We start from the raw sequence: 20915 nt of genomic DNA on the forward strand, positions 1-20915 counted from the left end.
TTTCATGCGATTCATTTCCAAGGCTATCCAATTTTGTGTGTGGTTTAGGGTACGGGTGCTGAATAAGAGACTGGAAGCTTGCAAACTACACGTCTTTACCCAGATATCGGCATAGTTCCAGGATTCATTACTTAGCGGGCGTGACCCGGAGAGCCCATCTGGACAATACTTTCAGCTGGACAATGACAATGCTCAACTATAAAATGCTGGACCTTTCGGCTGTGAAAACAGGGATAAGAGGTATACTTGCCTTTATAATGCATGTCAACCGTCCACAAAATAGTGAGGCGAAGTGTGTGCAATAGTGTGTGCTTCTTATATGACAAAAGCGCCATTGATATCTCATAAAAGATTCGTATGCTGCGCGCTGGACGTTATCTGATGAGTCCGTACACGGCCGGATGGTGAGATTGAGTCCGTACACGGCCGGATGGTGAGGTTGAATCCGGACACGGCCGGAAGGTGAGGTTGAATCCGGACACGGCCGGATGATGAGCTTTACCAACCACTGTCAGGTGTACCGCCTGATAAAAACGTGTCCGGATTAGCAGTTGACGCCTGCCAGAACGCTTCAAATGCAATGAACAAATATTGCTGACTGTTAAAACAAGACAAGCTCAATGCACGAAGGTCAAGATAATAAGATCAATGTCAAGATCAGGATTTTTGTATAGGCCTTCGGTCTCTGCTATTTATATGATTATTACGCACATATTTACATAATGCTATTATTATGATGATAATGTATCATTCGTGTTATGCTGTGCCTATTTACTTATATATATATATATATATATATATATATATAATATATATATATATATATATATATGATATGGAATTGCAGCCGGTTGGTACTGCCATGAGGTATAACATGGAGTTGCCACTGATATAAGGCACGCCGCCTTAGATAGCATGGAAAACAAAACTCGCGGCTCTGATCGTGATGCATGTTCATACAGATGGTAACTTGAGAGCTGAGCGAGTAAATTGTTATCACCAGGTGATATCACTGTCGTAATCAGCGTCACATTGCCAGTTGCAAGCTGTCACAGCTAGCGAGAGCCGTCATCACGGCTCCGCAACACCTAGCAAATGGTGCGAGTGCTGAGCGCACGGTGAGCCCGCCTAGGCTCGTCTTCCCAAACAAGTTTTTTATGTTCTCGGAGGCGAAGCCAACGGCGGTCCTCTCACAGGCTTTCACGCCGCACAAACAAGTCGTGGCCATTATTGGGCCAGCGTTGGAGGGGGGCCTTACTTAGTTGGGGTAGTGCGAAGCTAGAGTTCTTGAAATACTTGGAATGGATTTACAAGTAAAGATGCTTAATGCTCGTTCCCGTCGCAACTCCGAGCCATGCACAGCCAAACTCTGCCTTACCGTTTTTAAAATCTGAGTCTATCAGATGCACACCTTGAAATATCCCGCCAATGGCTTTTGGAAAACAAGGGCACATTAGCTCCTTTTCATGGAATAAGAAATGAGCGATATAACTGCACACGCAATTACAACTAAAAGGGGCCTAATAACAACATCCCATTCAATTAATAAGTACCCACTCAATAAGTAAGTACATTTTAGTATACATTCTACGACACGTACCCGAATAATGACCCCAAATTCACCATGCACTACTAGCTCGCACATATTTCATCTTGTAACATTCGGACTGAGAATAAATTACAAGGCCGACGAAATCGACTGGGCAGAATTAGAGCAAAACGTTCTCTTACCTTCCAAATAAGACTTATTTTGTACAGAGACAGAGCGTCTGGTAAAGCGGTGTAATGACGGTCACGAACGGCAAATATCACACAAAAAGAGTGGGGCGTCTATAATGTTACCAAACTACGAATGCATGAGACACCCAAAGAGAATGCTCATATCGTCTGTAATCTACGTTCGTTTTTAAAGTGGCCACGAACCAGGGAGTGGCCGCCAGGATCCTAGCTATTAAGGGACAGATGACGGCTTTTCAGCCAAACGTTCGTGTAATAATTGGCCTCAGGAAACAAATGAGCTTTGCATGAATCCAAAAAAGATCCAAAACGTCGAGCCTGCCGCGAAAGTATACGGAGCATTGTCTGCCTTGAGTTAGCACATCTTCTCCTTTGACAGAATTGCTAAATACACTCATTGCTTAAGGCTGTCTGCTTATTGATAGGGGACGATCAATATAAGCATGTATTGGAGACAGGTCGCATACAATTACTGTGTCGCGTCGTTAGTACACACGTGTATGACATGATGCGTCGTACCCCAATGCATGAGGCTACTGTTATACACAGAAACACACAATGCATTCTGTTTCAATAACTTGAGGTTTTTAGAACTTCAAGCCTGAAACTGTGAGCGATAAAGTCAGCTGGAAAATGTCATAGGGTGAAAGCAAAAGCAACCAAAAATATCGATTATTTTTTGCTGGTAATCGTTCCCTCTCGTGTTTACAAGCTGACATCTAAAATACTCTTTGCCAATAAAATATGGTTATCCATGCGACGTCTTGGTGAATGCCGGGCAAGTGACGGCAACGGCTAACATTGTTAGCTGTTGGCATCTTCCTATCCCCGCAGAACCGCCTCCTCGACAACGCCCCCTCCCCCCCCCGTTGATGTCATGGATTGCTAGAAGTCCAAATGGTTTATAAGCCACACCCTGTGCAGTTACCTGTTGCTGGTGCGAAGGCTCACTGGGGTTCACCACCAATGGTGGCCATTGTTCCGAGCGCCTCCGCCGCGCACGTGGTTCGCTTCCGGCACCAGTTCGGTCCACAACCCACCGAACGTCCCGCCAAACGTGTGGCACCAGTCTCCGACGTCACCGGAGCACTTCTCAGCGCCGCCCCACGCCGCGCGGGCGCCTAAACCGACGCCAGCGCCGGTGCCCTCCGATGACGCCGGCGCGATGACGGCCGGCGGTGACGACGTCCGCCCGACGCGGCGTCAGCGCGCGACTGGCCGGGCGCCGGCACCGCGGCCGCCCCGGCGCGGCGGCGGGGCACCGCCGGCCGTCATCGATCGAAACGGCCCGCGGAACCGGCGCAATTCGATGGGGCTGGGCCACCCGACATTGCCGCCGGTAGGGCGCGCTTGCACGTGCGTTGGGGAGGTGAGAGTACGGGGGGGGGGGGGAGGAGGGGCGGGGGGGGGGCGGAGGCTGCGGAGGGAGGGGATGCCAGGATCAGAGGGTAACGGTTATAACACTGTCAGCTCGTCGGGAGCTGACGGTCGTCGCGACGCGTCGATCCTTGAGCTGACAGCGCCGCGGGGCCGCCGCTTCACGCGCGTGACTGTGGAGGGGAGGGGGCCCTGCGCCACTGAGGCCGCGTCGCAGCGATTTAGTGATGACGAGAGGTCGGCAGCACGTTGACTAAAACTTAAATGCTGTCCCAGTCGCAGGCATGAGATAACCCGTGACCTCAGTGGTCAGGCATTTCACCGCGACATCAGGTGTGACCTCACAGTGATCGACTTTTTCGAGGACTAGCGTACTCCTTTTTCTAAAACTGAGGAAGAGTATACGGCATCGAACATCCGGCTTCATCATATCCGGCCTAACAAAAGTGAAAAATCAGGTAAATCAGTCAAGCACGCTGACATTCCCACAAATACGAGGCCTAATTAGCCAACGAATGCAGCATAAAACTGGAAGGTGTGACCAGAAACAGCGGCCGAAGTCAGTGCCGAGATCAACATCCTATTTAGTGCAGTAGCGCACCTGCTGAAACTCCACATCCCTGCGTGGGTGTGAGGTCTTGGCATGCACGGACGACGGTTCTGGTGAGTACGGTGCTCTCTTGTCAGGGTAAACATATATTTATTGGCAAAATATGGTTCACAAACTGAAAGATACCACAACGGGGTTCAAAACACGCTCTGGAAGAACGAATTTTGAATCTGGTCAGAAGTTTCTGCACTATGCAATTCACCTAAGCGCCTGCGATATTCTGTCACGTAGATATGGTTTTCGGACCTGATGAGCCTTTCAATACCACAGTTCAGCTGAGACAGGCAGTCAATTCGGACCTGATTGAGCCTTTCAACACCACAGTTCAGCTGAGACAGGCAGTCAATATATCATACCTATATTGAACAGAAAATTGCATTGTCAGCCGATCTTATCCACACTTCGCCTGGGGAGCTGCTCCCCAGAAAAGAGATTAGATACATCGCATGTAAATAACGTTCTTGTGTTACGAATGCTGTCTCAGAAGCTTTTCTTATATCATAAAGAGCTTGAGCCATCATAAATTTGTAATCAATAGTGTTTTTCAAATAGTTGTGCAAAAGAAATAAAAACTATGATGAATAACTCAAAAAGGTTCATACATTCCCAGATAGCAAAAGATACTTAGGCGCAATGCAGCTAAAAAAAAAAACAACAACAAAGGCCACGATGCATGGGCTTTGCACGCAAAGGTGGTATGTACAATGTCGGCGGAATTGCAAGTGATACATGTATTCAGAACTTTCATTTTCATATGGTGCACCGAAAAGCCCCAACAAGCATGGTTTATAGAGGTGTTTGACTGTAACGTAATACTGTGGTGGTTGATGTAACACTGAGCTTTGACGAGAGCCAGTGGATATTTCCCCATTTATAAACAGCGAGGAGCGTTGAAATTCTTTTTATAGGATCAGTCTGGCAGGCGATTTACAAGGCGTATGAAGTGAAACCTCTTCCTAAAGCAAAGTTATACGAGGATAAACCTGCTATGAATTGAAGCATTAAGAGAGCAGCATACCCCGGAATGACGTCATACAACAAAGAGATGGATAGTGAGACTTATACTGGAGGCAATGCCCACACAACCTTAAAATTATGGCCCAGAGCGCCCGCATACCCTGAACATTACGCTACTTAAGCAGATCCACAGCATTCTAACACCTCCATATGCATCCATGGATCACGAACACGCATACTTACACCAACCTGTATGCATCCACGTCTTCTCGCACGCACCACTGGCAGCAGACAGTGCTGTGTGTGTATGCGGAGGGAAGTGGAAGTGACTCTCGCTGCAAAACGAGCGGGCAGCGGTCGGCATCATGAGTCCGGTCTGGACCGTGTCGTAGGTATTAAGTAAAGCGTGGGAATATGAGGTCGCGTGCTAGTATGACTAATGATGTGTGCTGACGAGACAGGTGAAATTGGTCGTGCCTTACCGGTAATTTTGTGGGGCCACTTATGCAAGCGTACCTTCGTGTGATGATTGGCCAATAAATTGCTTCGGTTGAAAAAAAGATAATTCGGAGCGCCACCAGCGAGCAGTTAGGCTGGAACGCACTGGCTAGGCCTTCGGAATTGTCACAATTCAGTACTTAACACAGAGGGCAGAAGTTGCGATGTTTGCAGAGCTCGCCAGAGGACGTCCAAAAGAGCTTGCCTCTCATGCACGACGCACGTCGGATTTGCAGGCACTGAGGATTTCACGTTGAAATTATTATTTCAACCTGCTTCAGAAACCAAGATACGATGCTGAACCTAAAGTAGAACCAATGCGATTACAAGTGTTCTAATTGCACGGCCAAGAATGGCATGCCGCGCATGAATGAATGCAGTCAGCGCGCCAGAGCAGCGTCCTTAAAACTTGATAGCTTCGCCATCCCATGTGAAAATTGATGAAAATGGCGCTGAAGCTCTTAACTTCACTAGAAGATTTGTTGTTTAGCGAATTCCACGTTGATAACCGAAATGCCAAGCAAATATGTGCGGTCACCATGGATGAAGTTTCCAGCTTTCTCTGCGTCAGACTTCAAAATGTTTGTTTAAAGCCATCGATCCTCAGTAGAGAGGTGAACTCCAGACACATGGCCGCCTCGTGAAGTCGCAATCTGAGATCCCTTCGCGAAAAACAGAGTACACCAACGGTCTCAGGGTGGGACCCTGGAGCGCTTCCATGTTGTTTGCGAGTGGTCACGAATCGGTCTGGAAGTCATCGCGAAAACTGACAATCTGTGTCTGTCCCTGGACCTGAGAGCAACACCAAGGTTTGGAGTTTCTGTGCAGCTGAAGCCTATGTAAAATGATAAAGTCATGCGTCACATCAAAGCACACAATTGGATCGATCAGACAAATAGCAGAAATCCTCTTGCCAGTACTTCACAAAATCCTAACCCTTACAGACACTAGCGCGGTTTCCTTAGAATATGGGACAGAAACTATGCTGCACAGAATACAGGAGTAGTCTGTGCCAATTGGTGCGGAGTATGCTACAGTCCGTAAGTAAATATTTTCAGGCTGCCTGCTCCAGGCACAGTCCGCAGTCGCACACTTTCCAATGGAGCTGCTGTGCGGTGCCGCGGGGGCGCGGACGACGCCTCTCTACGGCCCGCCGGGTTTTCCGGTCCATCGAGCCGGCCGATGACAAGTCGGCGCCATCCATGGAGACAAACGACGCTCGTCTCAGCGTGCCAATGGTTTGAGCTCCCGGGAAGTGGGCAGGCGGCGGATGAATGCCACGGACCCCTGCGGAACAAACTTCCTTATTTCGCGCTCTCGTGGGATGGCTTCATCTGAAACCAACGGGCCGAACAAGTTACCGCGCGCAGCATACCTGCTTTGATTTGAAAATGTGGCGTGATTTACGGATGCATTTTCAAGCACGTGAATGAGCGGCGAGGATTGACAGAAGGTATGATGGAGGGATTGTAAGTGTTCCCAGATCTTGAAATCTTGCAGGCCTCGATCTATGAATCTGTTTATTTGAATCTTTCCGCTCTTCCATGCGATTCTATAAGCAATCCCATGGTCTACACGATGCTATGTACATCCAAAATGTAGATGCCTATAGCATCGTTAGCATTATCCAGGGAGACAAACTTAAACTCATTGAAATGTTAGCACAGGTAAAATAGCGTGACTAGATGCTGCGTAGTAAGAGGAGGCAAATTCCCATTATGAGGGTTCGATTCCTAGCCAGAGTACATTTGGCAGCGCTCAGGTTTCTGTGCGCATGACGATTGTTTGTGCATGCGTGGCTTAAAGGGAGGCTCCACGATTGTATGAGGTCTGGAACTGAAATAGCCATCTTGAAAGATCACTCGGCGCAGCTCACGCCTTACCCTTCCTCAAGAATCCTAAACAGCCTCTAGCTTGTGATCTACACGCCGCGCGCAAGATGGTGCAGACTATTTCCGGAGCGAACTTTTTTCAAGGTCCCCGGCGATCAATGCCGAGAAAAATATAATCGTCGAATTGGTTCTTATCTGGCGTTTGTAAACACGATTTCCAGACATAACGGCTGTCAATCGGCGTTCAATCAATGTTGTGCAAGGTGACGATGACTTATTCACGAGTTTATTTACTAAACAGAGAAACTGTGTCAGCTAGAGCGGTCCTTTCCACCTGAAAGCATACCAATAACCATAAGTGGGCTTATTTCATCATATGCTAGTGCTTGCTTCAATATCTTCAAATGTGAAACATTTCATTGAAACGGCATGGACCTGTTTGGAAAAATTCGATCGAGTGATTCGACAGGCCACCGCATACAACAGTCAATAGCCAACCTCATTTAAATGGAAATTCTCCGGCTATAGCAGCCTGGTCCCGGTAAAACCAGCCTTTTTCACCAGCCTGTATCTTTTCAAACTACCGATCCTGTATCCATGTGACCTTCAGTAGCGAGTAGCGCAGTTCAGGATAATATTTGTGGGCTACTCTGCTGCAAGGCAGTATTTTTTTCGGCGTCGCGGCGACATAAGACCGGCGCGGTCTGACGGAGCGCATGGCGGGCAGCCCCACCGACGGGAGAGTGGGTCGATATGCGTGGCCGAACGCGGCACCCGAGGCGCCGACCACCGATAAGCCCGTTTTAGGACCGTTTGGGTCTGTTTTGGGGCGTTGTAAAGGTCGATGTCAGGATTCCACAGCCACAGAACATAAAGCGTAAAATCAGTCGCAAGTTGCGAGCGAACGCACCGTCCACAATGCGCTGGCGACCCCAACGTCATCCAGCCATAGATGCGCAGGAAATAAACCAGGGAAGGGGCCGAAAAATGCCTTTTCCAAAACTGTCCGTGACACGCTGTGTCCGCATGACTTCATGACCGCAGCACACATACATCTACGCGTTGTGGCACACACTGGAAGGGGGATTTACACAGTCGTCGGCTCAACAACCGCATTGACACGAACCCTGCTCTGCCAACGGCCGCCGTCGGCTGTCGCGAGCGGGAGGCACCACTTCTGAGCTCTTTTAACTCGCACACCGCGGACCGGCGGGCTTTACCGTGTCATCTTTGCTGACATCAAAGACGTCAGTACAATTTAACGTCTATTTCGAACGTTATTGGCCTAGTGGGCGGCGAAGGCCATTTACCGAGAACCGCTTTGGTTGAAGTTTAAGCCAGTGCGTCACTATAGACCATGCGGTACTCTGTTTCCCCGAGCCACAAGTGTGCTTCGCAAAGATTCACTGCTAAACAGCACAGGGGATAAATCAAAACCATAGTATACCGTTTCGTTGAATTCGCACAGGGATAACCTCATGTTTGCATATGTTTGCCCTAAATAGAGTGTTTCAAGGTATTCTAGCTTTTCTTACGCAACAACTGTGCCAGGTTAACGTACTGCAAGCGTTGCAAAACACATGCGTTGGAACAAGCAAGGCAAATACAGGGCATTTCTACCATAGTAATGGACAGAGAGTAGGTACAAGATTTCTCTCGCCGAAGCGGCTACGTCAAATAGAAATTCTGACTGTTTGAAAGAAAAACTGATTTTGCGGATCAAATCAAACGCATCTGATGTCACAAGTGAAAGGTCCAAAAGGTACTTTTTCCTTCCCTTCTATTAACCTCAAACGATAACGCAGCGGACTGCCAATCTGGGATGTCATGCGCATACGACTGTGGCGGACGATGCAACTCTAGCTGTGCGTGTGCGTCATAGATGGCGTTACTCAGCTCACAACACAAGTGGCCGTGGAAACTGCATAGGCGTAAAGCCCGGTCTGGTGAGGCCGTTGTCCCCCGCCAAATTAAGCTATGTCCAATCCTTAAGTTACAGTCATCATAAACACCAGCCATTCGAAATTATCGCTATCGTCGGTTGAAATGGCCTAGCCTGTCAGGTGTAAAACCAGTCAGTTTTCAAGCAGCAGCATTTCATATTTATACAACAACACTAATCGTCAAAACGCTTCCACCTGCGAAACTCCAGCAAGAGAGATGTGTCCATGTAATGAGGGCACCAATTTGTCCGGGTTACGAAACACAGCGGGCCGCAGTCACTTATGTTGTGGCGCCACGTTTGCGCGGAACGATTATACACTCACTTGTATTATCTTCGTCCCGCGCTGAAATGGTGTTTAAGAACCTACATTAGACTATCTGGTGAAAAATGAATATGATATATGTATATATATATATATATATATATATATATATAGATCTTAGAAAAATTTGCATAATAGGTGCCTGTGCGTACAAAAGTGCACTTCAGTATGACTTTTAATTTATTGCAATGGATGAACAACGCAGATGGATTGCTGTATGACTGTATAAATAAACAGGAACATAGCTCTTGTTGCATCCTACTTTTAACATGACGGTGCTGATCTTGCTGCATGTGTAACGGTGTACTTCATGTAATCTTAAGACGTCGGCAAGTCAATGGTAGTAAGGCTAATTACTTATGTTGTGAAGTGCGTTTACCATGAACATTATTCACATAGGTAAGGCGGTAGTAATTACCTGATCCCTTGGAGAAAAACCAAGAGATGGAGGTATAGATGGGTTAATTTTTCGGCAACATGCCTTTATCGAAACAATAGCGGAAGTGAATTCAAAATTTGAATTAAGTAATTTATATAATTAGTTTGAAAACAACTACTCGTGGGAGCGTTGAAACAAATCAGTCGAATATTAGTACGTACTCAAAAACCGTGATGAACTAACTAACCATCCACGTTCGGAAGAATCCTTGAAATGTGCAGACCTCCATCTAGACATGGAGATTCGATGGAACAGTTACGGAAACCTCACGATCACCTCCAGCCGATTGAAGCGATAGAGGTGATCTTTCAACAATGACACCGAAACAACACTAGCCGCGCCGGACATGCCTAACGCGAGTGCTGTGCTAAAACTGCAGTACATGTCAACGCATTACAAGTCTGCCCCCCAGGCAGGCCCGTTTTGATGATCGAAATATCACCGCAGCGGAGATGCAATAGCCTGAGTACTATCTTTTATGAAACCGTTCTTTGGGACATCACAACTTCATGCAATCGAGCAGAAGTACACATTTATTCTAGTTATGCCATTACGTCGTCGCCATGTGATGCGATATAAGCTCCTGCGTCAAGCAGTGCAATCAGCAGCGCTCCCAAACGTGCTCTGTGCTGCATCACTGTTGACCGCGTTCGATCTGCCGTCAGCACGTTTGTCAGCACCAATCACGGCCCAGTATTTGCCCTACGTCACGTCACCTGACCACAAGGTCACGCGGCCTACGACGTCACGCCCGGCTGACGATAGTGCCAGGATTTTTTGTGACAGAGGTTGGTAGGGTATGTGGATGCATTCCTCAAAAACTTTATAGCGTGAATTGAAAAAACTGAATAGCGTGAAAAACTCCGAATGTATCATAACACCTAATGTGCCATAAGGTCTAACGTATGGTAATCCCTAATGCTCGTAGGCTCTAGTGTATCACAACTCCTAATATATCATACTACCTAATGTATCATAACACCTAGTGCATCATAACCCCTAATGTTCGTAACCCCTAACTGAGCTGACGACAGTAGGTTTATCGCACGCGATTCTGACCCGCACAGCTGGGCGATACGCAGTCCACTAAGTCTACCGAAACACTCGCCAACGCTCCAAAGCCACCGAGGTCACGTTGGAACAGTGCCCGTATTGTCCGGGGCGGTTGAGAAGGTCGGTAAGTTGAGAGCGAGTGGAACACAAAATGTGGGTGTTTGGTCGCAGGGGTTTACTGTGCTGTTACCAGGTGTTATGAAACATTAGTGGTTTGGTACATTAAGCGTTACGATACATTAGTGGTTACACACACAAAGGCTTCCGATAATGATCCGGTTATCATTCCACGCTTTTTATCCCAGGGTTGGTAAATTTTAGCCATGTTATACACTGGGGGTATCGCGTTCGAAAATCGGTTGGGGACTCAGCTGAAAACGTTGAACTGATGTGCTCTCAAGACCTGATTTTTACCCGGACTTCGGTCACATTAATTTTCTTCCTCGATGTTAGAATTTAACGAAAGCTTTTATGTAGACTTAAAATTGCTTCCATTCGGAGGAATGACTTCCTATTTCGAGTTAGCAGAAAGCTTGGGGGGGGGGGGAGGAGGGATTATCATAAAAATTAAGTCCAATGCCATGCAATGGGTCATTGAAACTGGGCCTAGGCCAACAGCACAGACTGCAGGCACCGGCACCTACTATTCAGCCATGCAAGAAATGTGGCAAGCGTGACTCAGGTTCGGACACTGATAAACCATTTCCTTGCCTTCCAGCTCCCTCACTTTCATCCCACCCTCTACTTCTCTTCATGACTTTCATACAAGGTGCGCTGCAAACGGATTTTTCAGCAATCCCTAATAATATTCTATTACTCCAATGCACTCCTCAGAGCCCATCGGCTTGGGAAGCACAGTAATGAATGTGACAAGAATGAAGAACGAGTTTCCGAACCGTGCCCAGCCTGCCTTGTCTTCCAGTACTGTATGCGCCAGAAACACCTGCATGGTATGGTAGATTTCAGTGGAAGCTTACATGCGGTCGAAAGGGTTGAAAATCGCCAGCCCTCGCCACCGCCGTCAGCTGATATTAGGGGCTACGATGTGTTAGGAGCTATCATACACTAGGTGTTATGACACATTAGGAGCTATGATACATTAAGAGTTGCGATACATTAGAGGTTACGAACATTAGGGGTTATGATACGCCAGACTCTGTAAAGCATTAGTGGTTATGATACACTAGGCGATCTGACACACTAGGCGCTGTGATATATTAGGAATTACAATACATTAGGAGTTGTGAAACATTAGGGGTTACATACATTAGGTGATACATTAGGGGTTATGATATATCAGAGGTTATGAACATTGGGCTTTGCGACGCGTTAGGAGTTACGAAAATTAGGGGTTATGGTACATTAGGGCTTACGATACACTAGAAGTTATGACACATTGGCACTTGTGATACATTAGATGTTTCGATCATTAGGTGTTATAGTACATTAGCGGTTACCAACATTAGGTGTTGCGATAATTCCCCCTTCCAAACACCACTACGTGCGTAGTGTGTCATGGTCGGCAGTAAGCCAGGGTTAGTGTGTGGACTGAAGTAAAAGGTAAAAGAAGAAGGGAAAGTAAAGTTAAAAAACTATTCTGCCAGCCCACACATCGACCACTCCGCCACGCACGCACGACGTCACGCATTCCAGCCGACAATCGTGCTGACGACAGATCGAACGAAGCGAGTGTTAACATGGCGGGCGCTGCACCTGTGCAGTGTTTGAAAAGTATTTTTCGGCCAGAGTGGTAGCGAACCTTCGAAAGTACGACCATTGTCAGTACCGTCCGGAGGAAGCTGGGCTGGCTGAGCGTGGATGGGCTCAATCAGCACCGGTTATGTGTATATAAGTATAATCACATGGTCACTGAAGAGCCAGCGCAGCTGGCAGCACTGGTACAAACAACCTGCGCTGCACATGACATTGACATGACGGGCGCTTCGTTTCCTACACGTTCAAACTGAAGCGGATGACGGTCGCTTTTCGTTCAGAGGTACCGCAGCTTAGAACAGGGTCCCCCAGAAGTCAAGCAGGCTCGCGATGCGTGCTCAGTGAAGCGAGCCGGTGTTAAGTTGTTAACTGCAGGATATCTGGGAAAAGGTCAAGGAACATTGTCTTATTCAATGCGCGGAGGATTGCTTATGTTTTGTATCACATGAACTGAAATACTTATGTTTTGCAGATGTTTTTTGGCGTGATGAGAACGTGTGCGTAAACGGATTGCGACTTTCACATATATTGTGGACATTCCTTTCTTGTGAATACATACACACACTCACACCCATATCAAAAATTATCTGAGCACATAATGGTAAGTTGCACGCAAATTTCACATTTTAGTATGCAAGAGAGAAGTGCAGCCGCACCCCTTTTGCTTCACAAAACTGCTGCGTTTACAATAAGCTGACGCAAACCGTCAGGCTTCCGTATGTGATTTCTGTGGACACGCACATGAACATAAAAATCATGCAGGTAGTTTAGTTATGATGACGACTTGCACGAAAGTGTACAACAAAATTCGGGCTGTTCACAGAGGCATGCGGCCCTTGCACGAAGTTGCACGACACCCGTGCTTCACAGATTCGACGTTTCATTTACCGTGGCTTAAACTAGGCGCTAGCTGAGTGGCCCGCTTTAGAAGAATTAACTGTCAACGTCCACGCAAGCTGACCACTTAAAACACACGCGTCGTCGTGGAATTATTTGGTGAATCAGCTACCTCTTTTCAAATCGGCATCGACTCAGCCCGTCTTTGTGGATTCAGTTCCGAACGGAATCGATTCCGAAATCGAATTAATTCCTCTGTAATCAAGCTCAACTCTGCTCCATTCCTCCATTGGCTTTCTTCAGAAACAACCGGGCGACCGTCAACTAGGAGAAGGGTCTGCCTAGATGACAACCCCGCTAAAGAACGTTAACACGAAATAATCCTGTTAAAATATCCCGGAAAAAGATCCTTTCACGCGTCAATGCCTAAAGACGCGTCAGCTGCAACTGGACGCTTATGGTTTTTTCGCCTCCATGGGGTTGAAACTTCCACAGCCAGCTAAAATCTCAATCATGTCTGCCGACGATTTAGATTCCTCTCTTGACAGATACCCCAATGTTAAGTTTACCAAAAAGACGATAGAGTACACTACTTGTCAGTTTATCGGTACTCTCGAGCCCCAAGTACGGTCAACCTAAGAAACTTCACTAAGTTCAACTACAACAAGAATTAAGTCCGATAAGAGTCTGGAAGACACAAGGAGTTTCGACTCAGCAAATTGCTTCAGCCGGCGTTCAAAATTCGTGTCTTACCGTAAGGCGTCCGTGTGAGAGCCTGAGGTTTGTCATGCTTTGAAACACGGTCCCTGAGGTATCGTTTTCATCAGCACGCTTTGATGTATTGCACAGAGCTGATTTTTAATAAGTCAAACATATTTTTTGCACTCAGTCATCATATATTGCCTGCTTAGATGCTATCCCGACCCTGTTTCTCTTCCCCGTATCTTGAAAAAACGGCAGCTCTATTGGAGTCCGGGCGAGTCCATTTGGCCGGCGCCGGCTCGTCGTGGGGAGGGCCAATCATTGACGCGGAGAGGCCGGGAGCGGGCGGGTCGTGCGGGAGGAAGTGCGCAGAGGCTGGTCACCCGTGGTGTAGAGAAGCCATTCGGCGAACCATCGGATCGTGCCAAATTTGTGCTTGCGACGCGTCGGCTTCCGTTTCCTGCAAGAGGTGTCAAGGCAGAGAACACGTTGGGTGTGTAGAAGCATGCGACAGCGCACGAGACGTTTGTAATGAGGTAAGTCCAGCGTATCAATGTTAGTCCACCTGCATATTTTTACAAGTGTTTTCGCAGTCATCTGAACTATGTCACGCGCAGGCGCTAGAACAAGCGAATAAGCTAATAATGCATTTGCGGTGCGTATCTGGTTCACGCGCACGTCAACACTCGGTGGTCAGCTGACTCATTTCAGCAGTCCTGGAATAATCTGTCATTGTCATATATCATGTGTGTTATCTTCTGTGAATCAGTTCAGATCCAGGATACTTCCGCTATTTCATTGCTTTTGCCATCCAGCACCGCGTACACTTGGACGGGCCACATGAAAAAAGCTTAACACCTGCATTCCCCACTTCCAACGAACCGTTGCTGATCGGTCCCCGGTGCATGGCACAGCTTGCAGAGCGATTCCGAGCGGTCGAACGTCGCCTCCGACGGGCAGTGCTGCTGGCATAATGCCCCGATCCACACCATGTACCATGCGCGCGCCTACGTCAGCCCAACAGCCTCAGCCTCCGGAGGCTACCACGTGTGTCCCTGGCTCAGGCGCTCCATCCACGGCTGCCTTCCTGAAGTGTTCGGGTGAGATGCGTATACAGCGGGGACTCCGAGCCACGGGCTCGCAATGCATCGCGCGGAGCGGCACCCCGCAGGCGCTCCCCAGCCCTCGCGGCGGCCACGCGCTACGAAGTGGCTGCGAAGGCCGGCCGCTGAGCTGCGCCTAGCGTGCGGTAGATGGAGTGACGGGTAGCACTCTCCGGGCGCGCCTCAGTCGGGCGTAACCCCTGTGCTGACTTCCTCTCGTCATCGACGATTAGCCAGATGCAAGGCCACCAAATCACGCGCGGCCGCCGGCGGATCCGCCTTCCGCGTGGCCTCGTGTCATATGAGCGAACGGCAGGGCGCTCGCGACGCGCCGCGGCCCCTCGCCATTCCCCGCCGCCGCCGCCGCCTGTCTCGGTCCGCGGAGGTCGGCCGTGGGGATCGCTCTCCCAGCTCCGGGAAGGGCGCGTCACTTTCGTCGTCAGTCGATGCCAGGTGAATCACGCGTGGCGCGCCGGGACGGCTGCGGCTGCGCGGCGGCGGACGCGGGCTAGACACGTCATCGCGGCCGAGGCGTCATCGCCACGCCCCCAGCGTGACTGCGCCTCTCCGATGCAGCGTGCGGACCACCTGAGGCCATCAGCCAGCCGTGCAGTGGGCGTTCCAGACGACCTGAAGGTCACGCTATCTGGTTACGGGGAACGCTCGACCCGCACTCGATGATGATGTGGGAAGTGGACGCTACCCGCTCCTCCTCTCAGAACCACCCCCACCGTGTTCCGTTCCCCATGACCTGCCGTCAGCCCCGCGGACATCCCCGATCCCGTGTCCCTTCCCTTCGGCTCTCGTGACCACCAGCCGTCACCCCCTCCCCACCGCGCGTTCGCCACGCTCGTTCCATCTCTCGGTGGCCTTGCCGCCGACGTTTCCACCGGCCGCGCGGACGGGGAGAAGAAGGGGGGGGGAGGGGGAGGGAGGGAGGGACTGCAAGTGCAGACGTGGCCCGGGCGTGCGCGCCCACCCTGCAGACGGCGGCGCGCGCGCCGGCCGAGCTCGGACAGACGGACGTGCCCGCTGGCGGTTCGTCGAAGCCGCCCGCGGCCGACCGAGCACTGACTGCCGTGCTGAGAATCGCTGCGACGTGGCCGGGCCGCATGCCTCCATGAACAGCCCGGCCGGCGGCTCAGCCGGCAGGAGGGAGGGAGGAGGGGAGAGGGGAGGGGAAGGGCGCGGGGCCGCACCGGCCGTTTCGAATTGCTTCGTCAGCCGACCACAGAGCGAGCCGGTCGGTCGGCCTTGCCGGCCGCGGCGCTCCGGGCAGCGACCGCCGCCTGCAAACACTCGGACCCCGGCCGCTGCCGGACTGCGGCCACCTTCCTCGGCTTTCTGGCCTGTGCGCTGGCGCGGTGTATCCCTTCTCCCGTCGCCCGTGACCTTGTGACGTCGGGCGGGGCCGGGCGACCCCTGTCGCCCATGCTTGTCCGGCTCGGGAGGGCCGTATCGGCCCCTGTCCGGCCCCGTCGGTCCGTGCCCGGCCCCCTGCTCGGGCGCCGAGTCGGCCGTGGCGGCGGCCGTCGCTAAACGGCCCTTCCCCGGCGTCCCAGCGTCCCCGTCGTCCCGGTTACAGGGTCGGGAGGGTCGCCCTGCCGCTCGCCGCAGCCGCATTCTCGACCCTAGCGACCGGAATGTCAATTTCGGGAGGGGGTTGTGTTTGATTTGGTTGATACGCTGTTTTGGTGGGCAACGGGTTGTGGACCGAGATGGATCGCACGTCGCGGGTCCGGCACAAGGCAGCCTGAAGGTCGCAAAGGCGTCTGCGGTCACCCGATGACGTCACGGGCGTCACCTAGTAACAGTCACTAGTCTGCTGCTGCCTGCATCGGCGCCCGTCGGCCATCTGAGCCGGTGGGCGCGCCGCCTTTCCCCGCATGCCGGCGGTGCACACGTGGAAAACGCAAAGGACGGGCTGACGGAAGCGATTGGCCCAGCCCGGTTCGGACCAGAATCAGCAGCGGGCGCGCTGCGACCGAGAAGTCTGCCGGACGTGACAGACGACCGCTCGTCATGCGCGCTCGAGTCTGTCACGCGACGGCGTGATTTATCCGCCGAAGCCGCCTCCTCTCCGGGACGCACTGGGGCGTGACGGCGCCCTGCACGTGCAGGAATGCCTGAGCGATGGGCGCGTGCTCACGCAGACACCGGTAGTCACTCTCTCGCGCCGGGGGCTGGGTCGAGCAGGTCGCTGGCGCGCCGTCGACAGCTCTCCGGCGGCTGGCAGCGTGAGCGCCGCCGCCTCCGGCTCCGGCTCGGGCACCGGCTCCGGCACCGGCTCTGGCGCCGGCTGGCGGCGCCGGTGACGCAGCTCTGTGTCCGCAGTGGGCGGCTATCGTCCCATCAGCTGATCGGCCGGCTCTTGCGTAACGCCAGTTAGCTGACGCGAAGTGCCGGAAGTTTACCAACGATTACCATGGCTCGTCCCCATCGCGCTAATTTCTTTTTCGCACAGCCCTTTTCGCCTTTGATATCGTTTGTAGTTGTTACTGGAGGGTATCGCAGCTGATGCGAAGATAGCGACGACATAATTCATAGTGCTGATGCAAAATAAGTAGGCGTTTATGGCTCTGCGTGATAAGTCGCGGCATTCCTTCCGGCTTCCGGTCAGAGTGAATTGGCGGGCTACAGGGTGTTGATGTACCACATCATCTCCGAGCACGGTGACGCAGCTGGCCCCGCGTGCCGCGCTGGCTCCCTGTCTCGCCTGCCCAACCTCTCAGCGCTCCATTAATGGGACGCCGTCTCTGCCGCTATGGCTCCCGCTCCCGCACTCCCTCCTCACACCCATACCCACACCCACCCAGCCAGCGCGGTGCCCGCCCAGCCAGCCACCCACACCCGCCCAGCCATGCCGGCAGTGACGTCACCGTCTCAGGAACTGCGGCAGATCGCCTTATCGGGGCCCGATAGTCGGTCGCCCCGCACCGGTGCGTCGCGATGGCTCGGGGCTATCTCTGCACCGGTGCTTCGGCGCTATCTCCGCACCGGTGCGTCGCGATGGCTCGGCGCTATCTCCTCGCCGGTGCGTCGCGATGGCTCGGGCTATCTCCGCACCGGTGCGTCGCGATGGCTCGGCGCTATCTCTGCACCGGTGCTTCGGCGCTATCTCCGCACCGGTGCGTCGCGATGGCTCGGCGCTATCTCCTCGCCGGTGCGTCGCGATGGCTCGGCGCTATCTCGCACCGGCGCGTCGCGATGGCTCGGGCTATCTCTGCACCGGTGCGTCGCGATGGCTCGGCGCATCTGCACCGGTGCTTCGGCGCTATCTCCGCACCGGTGCGTCGCGATGGCTCGGCGCTATCTCCTCGCCGGTGCGTCGCGATGGCTCGGCGCTATCTCCGCACCGGTGCGTCGCGATGGCTCGGCGCTATCTCTGCACCGGTGCGTCGGCGCCATCTCCTCACCGGTGCGTCACGATGGCTCGGCGCCGCCCTCGCCCGTCGGAATCGCCACTCGGCCGCCAAATAAAGGCCGGATGCAGCCGGTGCGGAATGCCACGTGAGCCGGGTGGCGCGCCTCCGTCCGATCCACGGCCGGCATGCACGCGGTGACTGCCGCGCCGGCGCTGCATTGACGCCGATGGAAATGGCCACTTGTGCCGAGTGGCTCTATTCCGAGGAGAGCTCGCCCGCTGCAGCGGGTCGTGAAGGACGGCTCGGGTCACCGCTCCACACTCCGGCCCGGTCCCAGTCGGCACGCGAGTGCCGATCTGCATGCGGCGTGAGGCATGAGGAATACGGCGTTAGGCATGCGGCGTGAGGCGTGAGGCATGCGGCGTGCAGCGTGCGACGTGAAGTGTGCGGCGTGAGGCGTGCCCGACGGCCGGGCTGACGCGCCGCGGCCGGACGCGCCGGCCCGCCGCCGGACCTCACCTACTTCAAGCCGACCCCGAACGTGACCGCGCGCTCGTCACGTGACCCAGATGGCGCGGCTGCCGGGCGCCTGCGTGCCGCTTTCTGCCGGCTGCCGGCGCAGCGCCGCGTCCGCCTGTTGCAGACGCCGGCACGTGGCTGGCGTCTGCGGATGGCTGCGGACGTCTGCGACCGTCCGGGCGGTGCCGGCGTCCGCCCGCTCACAGCGGACAGTGCAGCACGTATGGCGCGTCGGTCAGCCGGCCAGCCGCCGGCTGCGGCGACGCGGGCTCGACGGGAGACGCGTCCGTCCCGCTCGGCTGCCGACACCGGTGGGCGCGCCTGGCTCTGGCGCGGCGACTGGCGCTGCAGCCGAGCGGCCCAGCCCGGCGCGGTCCGGTCAGGTCCGTCCCGGTCCACCTTCACTCAGGAGTACGGCGGGCTGATTCCGCGCCCTGGGCTCTGAGGGAGAGCTCGCTCTCCGCTCAGCTCTGCTCTCCCTCCCTTTTTTCCTGCCTTAGCTTCTTCCAGTCCTTCATCTGTCTCCTTTGCTCGTTCCCCTTCCCTCTCCTCCCCTTCCCTCGCTTCCTCCTTCGCTCTCTCCCTCCTTCCTTCGAGATCATGCCACTTCGTTCTATTGCCCCCGTATTCCCTCTTTTGTTTCGGTTCTCCCTGTCTTCCATGCCTTATATTTGATCTCTCTGCGGCCCCTTCATTGCCCTCTCTCCATTCAGCTGACACGTCCCATCAGTTCAATCCTCTCCACCAGCATCATTTCGTCTTGCCGTCGAGCGGAGCTCCTGCTTCTGTATCGCAGCCCCGACGCCATACTTTCCGTCCCGCTTCAGAGCTTTTGCGCAGATCACAAGTCCGTGACCTCGCCCCTGACACAACAAGGTCATCGGACCGTTCACCAGTCCGGGGGCGGCGTGCCGGCACGCGCCGACCCTCTTTCGCCGGGCGCCGCCGCCGCTCAGCCGATGCAGCTGTCACCGGCCGGCGGCCGCCACAGTGCCATGTGACAGCGGCGGCCGCTCGGCCGGGTCGGCCGACCTCCGGCCGTCAACTTTGCGCGCGGCAGCTGCAGCCGGCGGAGTTCGGTGGACACCACTTCCGCGTGGCCGCGGCCAGCCCGCTCGGCGAGCGACGGCTCGACGCGGCCCGCCTCGGCTCGCGAGCTGGCGACGCCTCGCCGACGCCACGAGCGCGGGAAGCGCACGCCGCCGAACTTCCGCCCGGCCGCCGCCACCGAGCCGTGTCCCCGGCGGCGTCATCGGGCGCCGACGAAACCCACCGTCATCGGGGGAACGGATGGGCCCGTCAAGCACTGCATGACGCTCATCGGTCTGAGACGAGGCGCGGCGAGGCGGGACATTCTGCGGCCGCCGCTGAGTCAGATCCCCGAGCCGGATTAACCGGAGCTGCTTCGCCTCCGGTCGCAGACGTCAGATCCCCGTCTCCCTGCGGACTTATCATGCACATTCCCGCCCGCTTATCCCATGCGTTCCTGCAAAGCTCCGCGCAGGCGGTGGAGCGCCGGCCGCCGGTCGCCGACTGGAAGTCTTCTCGCGCTGTGTCTCCGCGGTATCTCGCGAACCGCAGATCCGGATTCCACGCGGATCTTCACGGCCGGCCGGCACCGCGGCGAGCTCAAGGACCGGTCTCTGAGAAGCGGGGACGCCGTCTCGCTCCGTGCCCGGCCCGCCGCGACCGTAGCGTGGCGTGGCGTGCCGCCGTGCTCTGCCGCGCGGGTGGGACGCGCCGTGTGCTGCTGCGGCCGGCGTGCGGGGACTGGGGAGCTCACAGCCGGCCGCGAGCCTGCCGCGATCGTGACGTGTCACTGGCTGACATGATCCGAGTGGCGTTCTCACTTGCCGGTGATGACTGCAGGCCACACGGCCGACCGGGGCAGCGGAAGCTATGGTTG

The 20915-nt window shown here is 53.6% G+C and overlaps 1 protein-coding gene across 1 annotated transcript in view; it reads left to right on the forward strand.

The window, feature by feature from the left end:
* The window catches only part of LOC119092479 (leucine-rich repeat-containing protein 24-like), a gene marked incomplete in the record, with an annotated part of 71287 nt that overhangs the window by 44298 nt on the left and 6074 nt on the right, over positions 1 to 20915 (forward strand).

This window comes from Pollicipes pollicipes, unplaced genomic scaffold (genome assembly GCF_011947565.3).
Source record: "Pollicipes pollicipes isolate AB1234 unplaced genomic scaffold, Ppol_2.1 Scaffold_3447;HRSCAF=4054_pilon_pilon_pilon, whole genome shotgun sequence".
In the NCBI taxonomy this organism is placed as follows: Eukaryota; Metazoa; Arthropoda; class Thecostraca; order Pollicipedomorpha; family Pollicipedidae; genus Pollicipes; species Pollicipes pollicipes.